The sequence below is a fragment of the Delphinapterus leucas genome, chromosome 11 (genome assembly GCF_059928025.1).
Source record: "Delphinapterus leucas isolate spDelLeu-1000000601 "Yukka" chromosome 11, BTC_Dleu_Yukka2, whole genome shotgun sequence".
Lineage (NCBI taxonomy): Eukaryota > Metazoa > Chordata > Mammalia > Artiodactyla > Monodontidae > Delphinapterus > Delphinapterus leucas.
This window is the reverse complement of record NC_143139.1, coordinates 60,972,627-60,988,715: the sequence shown is the minus strand read 5'-3', so window position 1 is coordinate 60,988,715 and position 16,089 is coordinate 60,972,627. Positions and strand designations below refer to the sequence as shown.

At 36.9% G+C, this 16,089-nt stretch overlaps 1 long non-coding RNA gene across 2 annotated transcripts in view; it reads right to left on the bottom strand.

The window, feature by feature from the left end:
* Positions 1-16,089, bottom strand: part of LOC149748038 (uncharacterized) — a 38,829-nt gene that overhangs the window by 5,412 nt on the left and 17,328 nt on the right. Inside the window, exons 4-5 of one of the 2 annotated variants that reach the window (XR_016394981.1) lie at positions 3,167-3,247; positions 1,237-1,335 (exon numbers count right to left, since the gene is read on the bottom strand). This is a non-coding gene — a long non-coding RNA (uncharacterized LOC149748038). Of the gene's footprint in view, positions 1-1,236; positions 1,336-3,166; positions 3,248-9,299; positions 15,166-16,089 lie in introns of those variants that run through there. The other variant, XR_016394982.1, reaches the window with a different exon arrangement.

The following is a 16,089-nucleotide window of genomic DNA, read 5'->3' as shown; positions in this document are numbered from 1 at the left end:
CATTTACTAGTTCATTCTGAGACTTTACTACAATAAGTAAAAAGTAAATTACTTTAAAGGAAAATAAGTCAATAGTTAAAGAAAAAATTATTATTTAAGCCATTGAAGGATTTAAAAAGGAGAATAACGGGCTTCCCTGGTGGCGCGGTGGTTGGGAGTCCGCCTGCCGATGCAGGGGACACGGGTTCGTGCCCCGGACCAGGAAGATCCCAAATGCCGCGGAGCGGCTGGGCCCCGTGAGCCATGGCCGCTGAGCCTGCACGTCTGGAAACTGTGCTCCGCAACGGGAGAGGCCACAACAGGGAGAGGCCCTCATACCGCAAAAAAAAAAAAAAAGAGGAGAATAACATGTTCTGATTTACATATTAAAAACAATGCTGTTTCTGTTATGTGGAGGAAAGAAGAAAGAAGATGAGTTAGGAGGCTATAGATAGATAAGATAGATAGATAAGATAGATAAGAATCAGTAGAATTTGATGCCAGATTAGATATGGAAGATAACAAAAGTGAAATTATCAAGGATGATTTCCAGGTTTCTGGAATGAGCAGCTAGAAAAAAAGGCTGAAAGAGAAGTGGAACTGGAGGCGAGGGAAAGATCAAAAGTTCAGTTTTAGCCAAGTTCAGAGGTTTCCGTGAATGAAAATATCAGGAAAGATCAGTTGGATAATACCCTCTGGAACCCCAAACAGAGGGGAAAAATAAGAGTATAATCCAAGTTGCAAATGTGCTCCTGCATGTATTGCTGTTTATCCAAATGTGCTCGTTATTTCCTTTAGCATCTTCAAAAATTATTGTTCAGCCTTGCAGAAATGCAGATGTGCCTTATTTGTAAAGTTGCTGTGAAATGTCTGCCATCTGGTGGCCAGTCATGGAGAGTGCTATAAATTTACTTCAACCAAAGGAATAGAAATGCTTTTACTGCCAAGTAGCACAAATCTTTTTAATGTCACTGTCTTACTAATAAACATTCACATCTTTATCTATATTTCTCATTAGGGAAAATTGGTTGCTATGTTTAAACCTAAATCACATCAAAGTGTGCAGCATTGAAAAGGTTTATAAAAGGAATCTTTAGTTTTATAAAGTATTAGAACCAACATTAAGTATAATTCCCCAAATTGGATATTCTAGGAACTACATCAGAAAAGATGGAGTCTTTGGCCTCTTTGACAGAAAATAAATTAATATTTATTTTTTCCCTCAGGAACAGCCAGTGGGTGCTGGAGCTGGCTTACCCAGGCTCTTGAGAGCCGATTGTGCACATCTCTCCACAACCGTACGTTCTGTGATTTCAGGTTGGTAGCTTGAAGTTGGCCATGGTGCGAGTACTCATACTAAAAAAGTCAACAAAGACTTCAAATCAGAATTTCGTCTTTGTTTCTGTTTTCAGAAAGCCAGTTTATTGGCACACTATGCATATATCACTTTTCTCTCTTGATTCCACCAATTTTTAACAAAAGCATTCCATGGAACATTTGTTTAAAATTTTTTATTTTATTTAAATACACATTTCCAAATTTGGGAGACCATGGAATGTTTTAGGAAATATTATTTGAGTTTTATACTCTTCTTTTAATTGGAGGAGCCCAGAGTGAATTTTTAGGTTATTTATGATTAAAATTATTACATAAAAATATTATATCTCACATCACTGCAGTCCTAGTAGGACCATTACCAGTTCTGGCGTTTGGATTTCTTGAAATAATGATTGTCAGCTAATAGGTGCAATGAATGACCATATAGTTCCAAAATTGGGACCAGAAATCTAAAAGTTCTAAGTACATATCAATGGAGGAATATGTGCTTTGAGACTGTCCTGGTCTATTTTTAGAGAGATGGACTTGAGAGGGATATGTTCTTATTGTATTTGTCTGATGACTCAGAAATAGTCCCTCTGATGTTGTCTAAGGGCAGTATGATCAGTTTACCGTTGCCTCTAGTTACATTGCCTTAAAGAGGCTTAAACCATAATGCAAGGGAATTCTTTTTTTAAAATCCAGATCTCATGTTAACACATAAGGACAAGTCCTAGACATAGAACTATTGGATCAGGGTCTTTATGTTCAGTCCTTCACCATGCCATATTCTAAAATAGGATTTTCAGATCTTATGGGTTCTATAAACTTCCTTGTAGACAGCTATCTTTGTATCTCCTACACCCAGCATAAAACTTCAAAAAATATTTGTTCGTTTTTTACAAAGTTATAAAGGTAAAAATAAATGCAATTATTTATTTAATGCCTGTTTTCCCCAGGGGACTGCGAGTTCCATGGGGTCAGGGATCATATCTGTCTTGTAAATACTGTATCCTCAGTGTCTGGCATATGGTAGGGAATTCATAAATATTTATTGAATGAACAAATAGAATATAGATGTTAGTGATGATATTAGGTACTGGATCCGATACAGGTGTATTTAAATTTGTGTTGCAGGTATTCTGGCTTACCCAAAATGCCATTCTGTTTTTTACAGGTGATTATATAAAGGAGATTAGGGGGCTTTACTCAACCATCTCATGATACTCAGATTAATTATTCTGATTGTTAAGGGTCTGAATTTAATACAGTAAGGAAATTTTCCTGGTTTCTAGGATTCTTGTCAAACACTAGTCAAGGGAAGAACAATTCACTTGTACTGTTTTGGGGGTCACTCTTCCCGAGTTACTTAGTCATTATGCTTTCCTCCCCTTGAGACAGGAAGAGGGCAAGGGCACAACCTTTGAAAGAAAGACATAGCCTGAGGACAAGACATAAACTGATTAGAACCAAATAGGTCCCAGACTTCCACTAGACCTTGAGCCTCAGTACACGCTCAATGTAACACATAAACAAGCTAAATGACACAGTTACAGGCACCATGACAGTTCCAAGGCCAACCACAAAAGGTCAAAAGTGGGTGGTGGCCCAATTCCTGGAAATCCCCACCCCTTCCCCCAAATAGCTGGAATACTCCTCCCACTCATTAGCCTATGAAATTACCCACCCCTATAAAAACTGACAACTCCATATCATGGTGCCTTTCTCACCTTCCGAGATGGCCCACACTCTGTCTTGTGGAGTGTGTTTCTCCCTGAATGAATCTTCTTTCTCTTTACTGTGGCTCATTTTTGAATTCTTTCTTGCACAAAGCCAAGAACCCACACTTGGTGGCCATCTCGGGACTCACCTGAGACCTGGGACAGGGCCATCCTCTCATGCCCCACTCTCTTTCCTGCAACACCCTTTCCTTTTCGCAAAATGAAGGAACCTGAAGTAAAGGCACAAAACCATGTCTTAGGCAAGATTATGTTGGTTTCACTTGTAAATAGTTTCTCCCTTCTTAAGAACCAAATGCTTCTTAAATAGGTTATAGTCAAAATTTATAATCTTCCTGGTCAACATCCCCTACCATCTGAACTTTGAAAATCTAGTTAAATTTGTCTCCTTCCAGTTTCTCTTCATGCTGTTGGCAGACCCATCTCTTTTGTGCGACATGGTCGTGTCATGCTTTTGCTTTCTTCATGTCTTCAAAGCTCTTTTTCACTTATATTAATACAATGATACCAGGTCTAGAAACTCCACCTCATGTCTGAGACTTTCCATGAGACTTTCTTTGAAACTCTCTCAAATTAAGCACTGGTATGTACACCTTTGTAATACAAAATGTCACCCACTCAACCCTGGGATAAAGGGATTAACAGTCAGTAGGGTCCTCAGCTCAGTTCAATGGCAAAAAGTGTCATGGGGGGATTCCCTGGTGGTCCAGTGGTTAGGACTCTGTGCTTCCATTGCAGCGGGCACGAATTTGATCCCTGGTCAGGGAACTAAGCCCCCACAAGCCGTGTGGCGTAGCCAAAAACAAACAAACAAAACCAACCCCCCAAAAAAAGTGTCACGGGTCTTTATTTATGTGGGATCCATGCTCAGTTTGGACTCCAAGCAGGAAAATCTTTCTTATCACAACTCAATGGCCAGAGTAACACATGATCAATTCCTACAGGGAGAGTGCAAACCCAGAACATTGAGGCTAGAGACACCAAACTGCAGAATCGTCTAGTCATTTTCAGCTTCAGCATGTAAAGATTCTTACGTACCAGTACAATGAGAATGATAACAGTTTATTCCTTGGGATTTTCTTTTCAATATATAGAGTAAACAAAATGAGATGTGTGGAAATATTTTGTAAAATGCAAAAGGGAAAGGAACTTACATTCATGGAACACTCATCAAGTGCCAGGCCGTGCGTGTAACAAATGTAGCACAGGCGTGTATTTCTTGGTTCTCTGCTCATTACACTCTGGGGGAGCATTCAACCATAATGTTAATTTCCAAGACCAGGCATCCTCTATCTTCCCTTATGTAGAGAAAGACCTCCATACTTGAATGTTCAGACTTGCTGTTAAGGTCATTCTCTGCTATTTGTCTAAATTTAAACTGGTTTCACATAATTCGAAAAAAATACATGCACCCCCATGTTCAGTGCAGCACTATTTACAAGAGCCAGGACATGGAAGCAACCTAAATGTCCATCAACAGAGGAATGGATAAAGATGTGGTACATATATACAATGGAATATTACTCAGCCATAAAAAAGGACAAAATAATGCCATTTGCAGCAACATGGATGGAACTAGAGATTGTCATACTGAGTGAAATAAGTCAGACAGAGAATGACAAATATCATATGATATCGCTTATATGTGGAATCTAAAAAAATGGTACAAATGAAACAATCCCCCCCAATAACAAATGTTTTGTTATTTACAAAACAGAAATAGAGTCACAGATGTAAAAAACAAACTTATGCTTATCAGGGGGAAAGAGAGGGGCGATAAACTGAGGTTGGGATTGACATATACACACTACTATATACAAAACAGATAACTAATAAGGACCTACTGTGTAGCACAGGGAACTCTACTCAATACCCTGTAATACCTATATGGGAAAAGAATCTAAAAAAGAGTGGATATATGTTTATGTAAAACTGATTCACTTTGCTGTACAGCAGAAACTAACACAACATAGTAAATCAACTATACCCCAATAAAAATTTTAAAAAAAAAGTGGTTTCAGAGGAACTTACCTAGCTCTTTATTATTTTTTAATGACAGTATTTACTATAGCTACATTTAAAACTATTATATCTGCTCTTCTTAACTTGTGGTATTTCAGTTAAATTAATTTTGTTACTTAATAGTGCTCTCAGCCTTAAGTAAGGGACAGGAATTATCATTCCAATGGGGAAAGTAGTTGCCCATTATAGTAGTTGAAAGAGAGTGCCTCAGTGGAGAAAAGACAGTCTGTTTGATAAATGGTGTTGGTAAAATTGGATATTCACATGTAAAATAATGAAAATAGACTCCTATCTTACACCACTTACAAAAATTAACTGAAAATGAATTGAAGACTTAAACATGGGACCTGAACCATGCAACTCCTAGAAGAAAACACAGGAGAAAAGTTCCTTGACATGGGTCTTGGCAATGATTTTTTGGATATGTCACCAAAAGCAAAAATAAACAAGTTGGGCGACATAAAACTAAATAGCTTCTTCATAGTAAAAGAAACAATCAACAAAGTAAAAAGGCAACCGTGGAATGGGAAAAAAATATTTGCAAACCAGATATCTGATAAGGGGTTATTATCCAAAATATATGAAGAACTCATACAACCCAATAGCCAAAAATCTCCCCCAAAACAAAAAAACCATAATGAAAAAAACTAAATAATCCAATTAAAAGATGGGCAAAAGACCTGAATAGACATTTTTCCAAAAAAAGATATACAAAAGGCCAATAGGTACATTGAAAGATGTTCAACATCACTAGTCATTAGGGAAATGCAAATTAAAACCACAATGTGATATCACCTTATGCCTGTTAAAGTAGCCATCACCCAAAAGATAAGAGGTAAGAATGCTGGTGAGGATGTGGAGAAAAGGGAACCCTTGTGCACTGTTGGTGAGATAGTAAACAAGTACAGACACAAGGAAAACAGTACGGAGGATCCTCAAAAAATTAAAAATAGAACTACAATACAATCCAGCTATTCCATTTCTGGGAATATATCCAAAGGAAACAAAAGCACTAACTCAAGAAGATATCTGCATCGCCATGTTCATAGCAGCATTATTTACAATAGCTGAGACATGGAAAAAACCTAAGTGTCTGTACATAAGTGCACGGATAAAGAAGTTGCAGTATATACATACAAAAGAATATTATTCAGCCATTAAAAAATGAGGGAGCCCTGCCATGTACAACAGCATGGATGGACCTTGAGGGCATTATGCTAAATGAAATCAGACAGAAAAAGACCAATACTATATGATCTCACTTAAATGAAGAATCTTGAAAAACAAAACAAAACACTAAAGTCATAGAAAAAGAGATCAGATTTGCGGTTATGGGCACAGGGGCGGTTCAGGGGAGGAGGAATTGGAGGAAGGTTGTCAAAAGGTACAAACTTCTACAACCTAAATGTCCATCGATAGATGAAAGGTTAAAGAAGATGTGGTATATATACATACAATGGAATATTAGCCACAAAAAGGATGAAATAATGTCATTTTAAGCAACATGGATGCATTTAGAGATTATCATACTAAGTGAAGTAAGTCAAAGACAAATATCATATGATATCACTTATATGTGGAATCTAAAAAAATGATACAAATGAACTTATTTACAAAACAGAAACAGACATAGATTAACAAACTTACAGTTACCGAAGGGGAAAGGGGGAAGAGAGGGATAAATCAGGAATTTAGGAGTAACATACACACACTACTATATACAAAGTAGATAAAAAACAGGGACCTACTGTATAGCACAGGGAACTGTACTCAATATTTTGTAATAACCTATATGGGAGAATAACCTGAAAAATAAAAGTTTTATATATATATAAAAACTGAATATATATATATATAAAACTGAATAACTTTGCTGTACACCTGAAACTAACACAACATTGTAAATCAACTATACTTCAATTAAAAAAATAAATAAAAATTTTTAAAAAGGTACAAACTTTCAGTTACAAGATAAATAAGTACTAGGGCTGTAAGGTACAGCATGATAACTACAGTTAACACTGCTGTATGATATATAGAAAAGTTGTTGAGAGTAAATATTAAAAGTTCTCATCACAAGGAAAATTTTTTTTCTTTTTTTTCTTTCTTTTTTATCTATATGATATGATGGATGCTAACTAAACATTACCACAATATATGTAAGTCAAACCATTTTGCTGTATACCTTAAACTTATTCAGTGATGTATGTCAATTATATCTCAATAAAACTGGAAGGAAAATAAAAAGGGAGAGCCCCCTGAGCAGTAGCCTTTCCTAAGACAGATCTCCTAAGACGGCATTAATGAACCTCTGGATACAATCATAGAGTAAAGACCAACAGTCCATGCTAAAAGGCACTATTCACTTTTCATTCTGTGAAAAGGAAAAGGGAGGAAAGGCACATAAATACTTTAGTTATATAGAGTAGATGAAACAAGGACTTTGAAACCGCACAGAACCTGGTTTCAAATGTCATTCCATCACTTCCTATTTGAACTTGGAAAAGTTACTTAACATCTTTGTACCTTGATTTCTCTTATGAAAATCCAGATAATAATATCTAAGTGCTGTTGCCAGGATTAACTGACATACAATTTAGCATAATAAATAACACATACAAATCGTTTAATAAATATATATCACTTTAAAAGAGCTATCTTTGTGATATATGGACCACAGAAAAGCTACAGATTCCTGCTAGATTTGTCTAGAGAGAAACTACAGTGAATTAAAATACTGACTGCATTTTTCATTTTCCGCTTTACGTTTATATTGCAAAGAGACAGTATAAAGCCAGTCCAGCTATAACCACAATCTTCTATTTGTTAGGCTCCAGTTCTTGTAAGTGCTATAAAATTAGTTAGTTCCCCCTTGAGTATAGCCATTTATATGCCTAACAGGTAAAGAACTGAGCTCAACGTCTTGCCTCACACAAACCGTTCCTTTTTTTGACTTCCTGATTTCTTTGAATAGCATCACCATTCTCCCAGTAACTCATGCTTGAAACTATAGTCATTTTTGACAACCACTTCTCCCTCACCACCACCTATTGAACTTACTTCCTCATTGTTCTCAAAATCTATCTCCACTCATCTCCATTTCTAGGGCCACCACCCTAGTTCAGGTCTCCAACCTGTTTTTCTGGCCTCAAGTGTCTTTTTGCCACCAAATTCTTTTCATCTATAGTTGCCAAACAAATCTTAAGCAAATAATGCTTTACTGAGACTGTTTCACCCCATTACCTCTGCCTCTGCTGAAACATCTCTGGTAGTTCCCCATTGCTTACCAAATGAACTTCAGGCAGTCAGTACCTCCATGAGATGACCCTATACTAAATTTTTGGCCTTGTCTTTAATTACTGTACTATCTGCGTCCTCCTTGCCTTTCCCCAAGCAAGGAGGAAGACTTTTTTACCTCCATAAAGCTATTACTATTTATTATACTTTGAAAAACCTACACTTTCATTTCATCTGTTCACATTATGTCACCCTTTAAGGCCAAAAGCAAATGTCATCTCTCTAACAAATGAAATAGTAGATTTGCAGAAAATTCATTTTAAGATTAATGAACTTATTTAATTCATTGATTAAATGAATTAATCAATGAATGTATAAATGAAATAAAAAATGAATGAATAAAATTCTACCCTGAAGGGCTAGGTTGATTCCTGGAATGAGATCAAGAATTAAAATGGAATCATTAGAAGATTAGTGTAGGGTTTGATTAGGCAGATAAAAATAGAGGCAAGAAATCTTTACTTTGGCAAGAAGAATGGAGGGTTAGAAATGGGGAATTGAGCTGGAACCAAGAACGGAATATGATGGGTCATGCTTATTAGCAAGCAGAAAAAGCTGATGAGAGAGAAGTTAGGCCAGGATTGGTTATAACAGCACAGACTCTACTCAGAAGGGCAAATTGTGTGAAAAATGGATTGCCACCACTTAAGAGTTTAGGTTTGTTCTTGATCGGTGGTTCTCAAAATGTGATCTGCAGACTCCATGGAGTCCCCGGGAAGCTACCTGCAAGGTCAAAAATATTTTCACAGTAATACTAAGACATAATTTGCCTCCCTCACTGTGTTGATATTTGTACTATGATACAAAGGCAATGGTGGGTAAAATTGCTAGTTCCTTAACAGAAATCAAAGCAGTGATACCAAACTGTACTAGTAGTCATTGTATTCTTCATTGCTATATACAGCCGGCCCTCTGTATTCCCGCAGATTCAACCAACCATGAACTGAAATTATTTTTTTAATTTTTTCTTTTGAAAAGTTCCAAAAAAGCAAAACTTGAATTTGCTGCTCCAGTAAATATTTACATAGCATTTATGAACTATTTACATTGTATTAGGTGTCATAAGTAATCTAGAGATGATTTAAATTATACAGGAGAATATTCCATAGATTGTATGCAAATACTGTGCCATTTAGTATGAGACATGAGCACCTTAGTATTTTGGCAACTGCAGGGGATCCTGAAACCAATCCCCCGTGGATACCAAGGGATGACTGTACTCACAGGAAAAAAAAGAGAGAATTTAAGATTATGCTTGACAAAATAGTAATAATTATTAATTTTATCAAATCTGAACCCTTGATCACGTCTTTTAAAAGTTATGTGAGGCAAAATGCATAAAGCATTTCTGCTGCATACCAAAGAACAATGGTTGTCTCGAGGAAAAGGATTTATGTGATTGAGCTGTGAGCTGAACAAGCCACTCTTTATATGGAACACCATTTTTGCTTGAAAGACTGACAGACAGACAACCTATAGTCATTCAGACTTGGGTATCTGGCAGACATTGTCTCAAAATTTAATGAAGTCTGTATTTCAATGAAAACAACTTACAGCATTTTTTGTTAAGAATAAAATTTGAGATTTCAAAAATTAGAATTTTGGAAGACTTACATCCCCCTGTGAGTTTGACAATTTCCTAATTCTTAAGGACTTTTCTGATGAGTAGTTATAATAATGAATGTTGAGTTTTTGATATTTCAAATTCTTATTTCAAAATGATACGTGTCAGGATTTGGAAGATATGCATAACTCAGTGAACCACTATTTTCCAAATGACCAATGAATGACATTACAAAACAATGTGGGGCTAAAAGATCCATTCAAAGTTCAAGACACACCGTAATACACCAATGGATTTTAATGTTACAGTATACAAATGTTCATTCATATAGTTTCAGGTTCCACATAGTTAAAGGTTCTACTAACCTTTAAGAAACTATCACTTTTAAGGTTTTGGTGGTGTGAAAGCAAAGAATTATACTCACAATTAACTTTTAAAAGAACTATTAGATACTTTTCCAATTACATATGTGTGCGAGGCTGGATTTTCTTCATTTATTTCAACCAAAAAAACATATCAGAACATATGGAATACAGAAGTAGACATAAGAATTGAATTGTCTTCTATTAAGCCAGACATTAAAGAGATCTGCAAAAATGTAAAACCAATACCACTTTTATCACTAAATTATTTTGGAAAATACAGTTAATTTTCATGAAATATATGTTATTTATCTTAAAATATAATGGGCTTATTGTCTTTTTTAAAGGAATCACTAAACCTTAAAAATTACTAGTTTTAATATCTAATATGGTAAATATCAACAGATATAAACAAAAGTTCTTTGGAATTCTCCATAATTTTTAAAGGTGTGAATGGGTTTTGAGACCAAATGCTTAAGAACTGCTGTCCTCAGCAGCCCCACCCCAGGACCTTTCTAGGTCTGTTGGAAAACAGAAGTTAGGGAACGGTAGCTCCTCTACGTAAATGGCTATAATTCCTTGATCCAGAAATTGTTCAAATCTATCTTGAGTTGAAGTAGCAGAAAATCTGAGAGTCTGATGAAGTTAAGATTACCCACATCCCCTGGTTTACTGATGTCTGATCTAAACTTTAGCTTTATTTGGTTAGAATTCTGATGCCCCCATCCCAAGGTAGCCTCTAGAAGACAGTCTAGAGCATGGGCTTAATGGCACTAGAATCCCCAGTCTAGTTGCAATCAGAAAAAGTCAACAGAGGAAGGCACCCTGACCTTTTGATCTCTTTGTGGTTTTAACAAAAGGTTGTAGTGTTACTTCTCTAGAGCAGGCTTTCTGGACAGTGTTCAGAAGCCATCTCCTAACAATATTTTTTACCATCTGGGGAAGATGAAGATTTTCAAAATCATCAAGTCCTGATCCCTTTTAAAAAAATTAATTAATTTTTATTTTTGGCTGAGTTGGGTCTTTGTTGCTACGTGCGGGCTGCGGGTGGACTTTCTCTAGTTGCGGAGAGCGGGGGCTACTCTTCGTTGTGGTGCGTGGGCTTCTCATTGCGGTGTCTTCTCTTGTTACAGAGCACGGGCTCTAGGCGCGTGGGCTCAGTAGTTGTGGCTCATGGGCTCTAGAGCACAGGCTCAGTAGTTGTGGCGCATGGGCTTAGTTGCTCCGTGGCATGTGGGATCTTCCCAGACCAGGGCTCGAATCCGTGTCCCCTGCATTGGCAGGCAGATTCTTAACCACTGCGCCACCAGGGAAGCCCATCCTGATCCCTTTTTATTTAACAGTATTGCCCCTAAATTCTCTCTCTCTCTCTTTGACATTTTGCATTTTGCTATATGTATCAAGAATAAAAGTGTCACCTTCAACATTTTGCTTAGAAATCACTGTAACTATATAACAAAGTTCCATCACTTACAAGTTTTGCTTTCAACATAACTGCAGCAGACAATTTCACTAAGCTTTTTTGTCACTACATAACAAGTATTCTCCTTCCTCTAGTTTCCAATAACATGCTCCTCACTTCCTTCTGAGAACTTCATAGCAGTGTCCTCAGTGTCCATATTTCTACTGATAGTCATGGTGATTCTAGTCATGGTGCTTAAATTTCTCTATTGTGCTCTTCAACATTCTTCCAGCCTCTCCCCATCACTCAGTTCCAAAACCACAGACATATTTTCAGGTACCTGTTAAAACAGCACTCCACTTCTAGGTACCAAAATATGTATTAGTTTTCTATTTCTGCGTAACGAATCCCATAAACTTATCAGCTTATAACAACACATATTTATTATCTCTGTTTCTGTGGGTCAGGAGTTCAGGCACAGCTTAGTTGGAGTTTCCACGGTTGGGTCTCCCATTGAATGTGTTGACTGTGCTGTGTTCCCATCTGGAGGCTCAAATGAAGAAGAATCTTCTTCCAAACTCTCAGGCAGAATTCATTTCCTTGCAGCTGTAGGACTGAGAGCTTCAGACATTTTTGCTGGCTTTCAGCCAGCAGCTGTCCTCCACTTCTAGAGGCCATGTGAGTTCCTTGCCACATGGTTCTCTCCATAGGCAGTTCATAACATAGCAGCTTGCTTCTTCAAAGACAGCAGCAAAGTGACAAAGGGCAATTCTGCTAATAAGATGAATTCTTACATAATGTAACATAATGATGGGAGTGATGTATCCCATAACATCTGCCATACAATGTAATTATGGGAGTAACACCCTGTAACTTTTGCCATATTCTATTGGTTGGAAGCAATTCACAGGCTCCACCTACATTCAGGGATAGGAGCTTAAAGAAGGGCATTAAAAGGCAGGGATCATTGGTAGTTACCTTAGGGTCTATCTGCCACAATGAACAATGAGGGGTGGAAACTAGTAGATAAATGCTTCCCTCTTCTTCACTCAGGCAGACAATTCTAGATGAATTCTAGACAACTATTCAAAGATCCTAGAAAAATGAACCCTAGTTGCCTACAGAAATGTCTAGACTGATCATCTAGTCTTGAATTGGCTTTCCTCCCTTCCATGTTTTAGTTTCCTAGTTTTTCACTCATTTGCCGGGATCTCTTTCCAAAATCAACTACCTGCACGTAAGTCATTGTCATAGACTAATTTCTGGGAGGAAGCTAGGTTAAGGTAGAAGGAGTAAATAAACCTGTATAGATGGTACATTACAAAATAGGAGGGATATTAAGCAGGAGATCCTCCTTCCCACAGAAGAATTATGAACCTCCTCCCACAACCCCATATAATTTCTCTGGACTATCTTTAGTAAAGCAATGCTAAAACTTCACAAAAGAAAGCACAAGAGAGTTTTCTAAGATACAGTATCTAAACTCTCTTCTCCACAAAGCCAGAACTTACCCTGGATGCTAGACTGGGCTAGACTAGCAAGTGGAGCTTAATTAGTTTCTGTTGTAGAGAGAGAGTTTTATCAAGTATGAACCTGGCAAAGCTTAATAGCACAAAAAGAATGACAGAAGTATTTAAATATAGAGAAGAAAACTATTAAAGAACATTTATCACCAAAAAAGGACTAGTTTTCTTTAGTGCCTGTCTTCTGAAGTGGTGCCTGTCTTCTGAAGATATGCCTGTCTTCTGAAGTGGTGACTACCATTCACTCTACTTTGGCCAAGTCATTTGTCAAACCAGTGACTGTCGGGTCATATGTTTGGGGAGGGTATGGATAGAATTACAAAAAGGGGACCCATGACACTCGGGGTAAGAGTTACGAGGAAGAAAAACCAATGAGGTACTTACAAAAAGGACTTGAGCCAGAATCATATGGACACCATGTCTAGCACAGTGAATTACTGTAATCTTCACATAAAACTTTGAAAATAGTTGCCTTAAGATTATACTGTCTGCATGATCAGAGTTCTCATTTCCTTTTCTTAAAATATGGGTTAGGACTCTTTGAAATGTCTAAAGATAGGTGACTACCGTTGGTTGAGTATACTGTATGAACAGGCCCAGCACTGAGCTAATTGCTTTGCATGCAATTTCACAACATCTTTTTGAGCATAGAAGCTATTATTATTCTTTCCCCTAAGTATGGGGAAACTGTTAACCTCAGGATATTGAGTAATTTGCCCAAGGTCATAACAGCTAGTGAATGACAAACCCAAGACCCAAAACTCATGTCCACTTACTCTAAAGTTAAGGGCTTTAACCACTGCATCACACTGCTGTCTCAGGTTTCAAGATAGGAAATCTCAATGTTTTAAAAATATTTTAAAAGAATTTAAGTTTTTCCATATCTCATTTTAGTCACTTAAACTAATGAGCTTAAAATTTCTGTTTTTCTCTGAAAAATGCAAACTAATCTATGGTGACAGAAAACACACATTAGCACTTGAGGATAGGAGAAGGCTGGGAGGGGCAGGAGGAAGGAGGAAGGAAATACAAAGTGGCACGAAAAAACTTTTGGGAGTGATAAATATGTTTCTTATCTTGATTATAATGATAGTTCCACGTCTGTATACATGTGTCAAAACTTATCAAATTATACTTTAAATACGTGCAGTTTACTGTATATCAATTATACTTCAAATTGCAGATGAGGAAGTCAGTATCAAGAAGTTAAAGTGTCTTGTCCAAGATTAGCCAGAGAGATGGTAGCAGAGACAATAAAAATACAGCTTCTAAGATTCTTGAACAAGTGCTTTTTGCATCTCAATTTGAGGTTATCGCATCTGGTTTCAAAAAGGATTTGAAGAGACATAAAATATGACATGAAAGAAAGAAGAGGATCATGCTTAAGAAAACCTATGGGCTAACTTACTTATCTCAGTTGAGACTGGAAATCCACTGTGAATTCATTTGATGAAAAAGTTCAATGCATCTCTTTAGAAGTTTGTCATCATATGCAATTTATTGAGGAATACATATTTTTAGGAAGTCTAAAGTTTGTGTGACCAGCAGGAGGCAACTAAATACTTAAGAAACAGCATCTTGTGCAGGAGAACAAATTAAAATTGGAGGCTGTTAGCATTCTCCGCTGTGTAGGAGAACTAAGTTCCTTTTAAAATGATAATTAACACCTAGCCACATATTCTCGTAACGCTGAATTTGTGAAGATAGTTAGAAGACTCCCCTAAGTAGACAGACTATAAAACCACATACTAAGGCCTATATGTAGCAGATCGTTTGGGCTGTTTTTTTCCATCTACAAGGTTCTTTGCAAAAATCTATGTATTTTATAATAGAGTTTTTAAAAACTTCTTGTATTATAGAAAATATGGGGAATTCCCTGGCGGTCCAGTGGTTAGGACTTGGCGCTTTCACTGCTGGGGCCCAGGTTCAATCCCTGGTTGGGGAACTAAGATCCCGAAAGCTGCATGGTGTGGCCAAAAAAGAAAAGAAAAGAAAATATAATAAACATTGACTTATTTCTGTAAGTTATTCTAGAATTCTGCTATTTTACTTGACATTTTTTTGCAGTATTATCTCACTGTAATTTTTTTTTAAATTTTTATTGGAGTATAGTTGCTTTACAATGTTCTGTTAGTTTCTACTGTACAGCAAAGTCAATCAACAATATGTGTACATAGATCCCCTCTTTTTTGGATTTCCTTCCCATTTAGTCACCACAGAGCACTGAGTAGAGTTCCCTGTGCTACACAGTAGGTTCTCATTAGTTATCTATTTTATACATAGTATCAATAGTGTATATATGTCAATCCCAATCTCCCAATTCATCCTACCCCCCTTTCTCCCTTGGTATACATATGTTTGTTCTCTGTGTTTGTGTCTCTATTTCTGCTTTGTAAATAAGATCGTCTATACCAATCTTTTTCAGATTCCACATATATGTGTTAATATACGATATTTGTTTTCTCTTTCTGACTTAACTCCACTCTATATGAATCTCTATGTCAAATCACATCTCTGCAAATGACCTAATTTCATTCCTTTTTATGGCAAGTAATATTCCATTGTATACATGTACCACATCTTCTTTATCCATTCCTCTGTTGATGGACATTTAGGTTGCTTCCATGTCCTGGCTATTGTAAACAGTGCTTCAATGAACATTGTGGTATATGTCTCTTTTTGAATTATGGTTTTCTCAGGGCATGTGCCCAGTAGTGGGATTGCTGGGTCATATGGTAGTTCTATTTTTAGTTTTTTAAGGAACCTCCATACTGTTCTCCATAGTGGCTGTAACAATTTACATACCCACCAACAATGCAAGAGGGTTCCCTTTTCTCCACACCCTCTCCAGCATTTATTGTTTGTAGATTTTGTGATGGTGGCC